This window comes from Brassica oleracea, chromosome C6 (genome assembly GCF_000695525.1).
Source record: "Brassica oleracea var. oleracea cultivar TO1000 chromosome C6, BOL, whole genome shotgun sequence".
Taxonomy (NCBI): domain Eukaryota; kingdom Viridiplantae; phylum Streptophyta; class Magnoliopsida; order Brassicales; family Brassicaceae; genus Brassica; species Brassica oleracea.
Genome location: NC_027753.1, coordinates 20471769 through 20474865, shown reverse-complemented (window position 1 = coordinate 20474865; position 3097 = coordinate 20471769). Strand labels below are relative to the sequence as shown.

Genomic DNA, 3097 nt, shown 5'->3' with positions numbered 1-3097 from the left:
TTCATTTGTTAAAATAATAACATGCCTCGCATCGAAAACCAAGATCTTCTCTGTGACATGTTATTGTATTCCTTGTGCCCCTGTAAGTTATCTTGTAAATCTGAAACCTTGTGACTTTTACTCCATGGATAGATGTTTTGATGCTTTTCCAACAAGCGTCGGATCGTGCTTTGCTTTCTCTCCATTGAAGTGAATCTAACAGCGGTATTCCGGTTGCCGGGTCTCCCCTACATAGCATTAGTATACCATAAAGGTATATAGCATTATCATACAAACCTTGGGCTGCGATCTGGAGATGTGCCAACCCCTCAGCTATGTTATCTTTTTGGAAATATTCTTGCATTCTACGTAGGTAGTGGACCTCCAAGTTACCGGCAGTAAGGCAGAGGTCCATCAGATTTTTGTACCTGTGTAGTGATATCAATGATTGAGTGTTCAGGTGATGGAGACTGAGATTTTTTAAAACCAGAGGGCTTTTGACAGCTTCGGATAGGCCTGAGAATGCTAACAGGACGTTTCAGACTGCATCAATTGAGTGCTTTGCTAGACGAAGAATTATTTGGGTTTGGATGAAAATTGGCAAGAGTTCCAACTTGGAGAGAGGTCTGTTTTTTGCCATTGGGAATTTTTAGAGTAATTTAATTTTCTCACTTTTTTTTTAGTGTTTGATGTGGCCTGTAAGAAAAGTCAGCCAGGGTTTTGTTATCTCTAGAATTATTGTCCATGAGTTATGTTACGAATATTTTGTGTTGAGTTGATTAACACTATTCATTCGGTGGCTTCTGTAAGAGAAATGATTGTTGCGGAACTCAATAGCGGCTTGCGAAATGATGCTCGTGATGGTGCCATTGCAATGCGCCAAAAGGTGAGCTTTTGTAACACACAACTTAGCATATTATCAATGTAGCAATATGTTTATTTATATTGTTTTTTGCTACCATTTGATTAGTGGCGTCTTTGTGAGATTGAACTTGAGGACTACTTTTTGTGCTACTAAGCAGGTTTGCAACCTTTTTTCATTTTTCTTTTGGAACAATAGTTATGTAACTCCTGCTTTATTTGTCATCCTCACGCTTGTCAATGATTTTGAGTAGATTCCCCAATGCTCTTGAAACTGTGGGAGGAGCTGTTCATCTTGCAAAAGATGTGGAATTAAAAAATCTTTCCTCCTGGAACGATCCTCTAGATGCTTTAGTCTTCCGTTTTCAGCAAGTAGGTGTATCTGGTTGGGAGCAAGAAGAACGTTTAGCCAATTGAAATGAACTCATAGCGTGGCGAGGGAGAGACCTTTTCCCAGTTATATCAACTCGTTCTATGTAACTCTGACTTCTAAGTGTAGTTTGAGGTGGTTGATTATGCTCATTATTATGTAGGGGAAGAGAATGGAAAAACAATTTGGGATAAGAGGAAAAACTTCCTTTTCTCAGCGAGACAACACATAACAATTCAATCTAGATCAAATACTTATGATTTCATTTAGGTTATTAAGGTCATAATCAGAAAGACTAAGATTTTATTTTCTATGTATCCTAGAATAATTAAATACATAGTTGATGAACTATAAGTGAATCAGATATAAGAATTTTTGTTGGCAACTTTATCCTTCATCAATAATTTTACGATATTTCAGATATTACGAAGAGCTCTAGGGATCCCCAAAAACAGTGTCAAGAACTATACATAAGCTGAGATTCGTGCTGGGTAAGTATGTCCTTATGAAATCATTTTATAATGTTTTCATTTAATTCTTTCACATTTCTTAAGTTCGTTCTCTCAAAGTTTATTTTTTAATTCAAAAGGTAACTATATTAGCCATGTTTCATTTTTTAAAGTGGGCTATTTTTAAAACACACACCAAACCCAAAGCCCAAAATTAGATAAAACATGAACAGATCAAAGCACTTACCGAAACTCACTTACGCAATAAAACGACAGAAATCAAACACGCACACTTCTGAGCAGATCGCTTGAGACACACCGCCTCCCTACCGAGCCGACACGTGGCACAAAACCTCCACCCTCCTTGAACGACGTGGACAGCCTAAAATGACAGATAGTTTAACTTTATTATTAAAGATATATATAATTAAACCCTCTTAGTGATGTATTAAAGAATGTATGCGCCTTAAAAAATTAAACCAAGTCAGCTAATGAAATACAGGAGTAGACAGGGTGTACCAATTATGTCAGATTGTTCTGTAAAGCGACTGTAATAGTATCACAATTTAAGCTAATAATAAAATGAAATAAAACTTACATAATTAAAATGATCTAGTTTAGTGGAGTCTTTTTGTGTGTTCGAAAAAAGAAGAAAATAGTATGGGATATATAAAAAGGGAAGGTGGGAATTAAAAAAAAAAGAAGGAAAGCCATCTGTGTGGGACCCACACAACCCATTCCATTGTTTCATTTGTGTGTGTGTGTGGGTAAATCAATCAATCGTCATCATCGTCGTCGGTGCCTTCCTTTTCATTTCTAGAGAGAAAAGAAAAGGAGACGACGATTATTTTCTTTCCATCTTTCTATATTCTCTCCGTTAATCCATTATTCAGAGATTCTCTCTCTCCCATCTTCATCACACGATCCCTGATTTTCACGGGATCGATCCGGACTGAATCTGTATTATTTTTTTCTTCTCGATCAATCGGATCCAATGGACGAGTTCGGTGTCCTTGCGGAGCGCTATGGGATCAAGCCCCAAGGCAAATCTGCTCCAATGGCTGCCTCCAAGCGTTCTCACAACACTCCCAATCCTCAGACCTGGAAATCGTACGCTTCTTCTTCCAATAAGGTATCTTCGTATAACGGTGACGACATTTTCTTCACCTCGAGATCGAGTACTACCATGAACGGCGCGAGTTCTGGTGGATTCGACGATTTCGATGTTTTCGGTGGGATGAACAATAAGAATAGCAAGTCAGCGCATGGTTTTCATGTTTTAATAACTTTAAAAAAGTTATGCTGATGTGGCACGATTTGCCCCAATCTCCTAGATGAGGTGGAGGACTGTGCGCATCACACAAGTCAATTTTATATATAATGATATTAGTTTCGACCATCAATGTACAAAGTATCATTTAGTTTAGTGGTATAAATG

At 37.7% G+C, this 3097-nt stretch overlaps 1 long non-coding RNA gene across 1 annotated transcript; it reads left to right on the top strand.

The window, feature by feature from the left end:
• Window positions 1-786: 786 nt before the first annotated feature.
• LOC106299767 lies at window positions 787-1275 on the top strand. The gene is made up of 3 exons (XR_001261866.1): window positions 787-865; window positions 950-1001; window positions 1095-1275. It is a non-coding gene; the product is annotated as an uncharacterized LOC106299767 (long non-coding RNA).
• Window positions 1276-3097: the final 1822 nt, after the last annotated feature.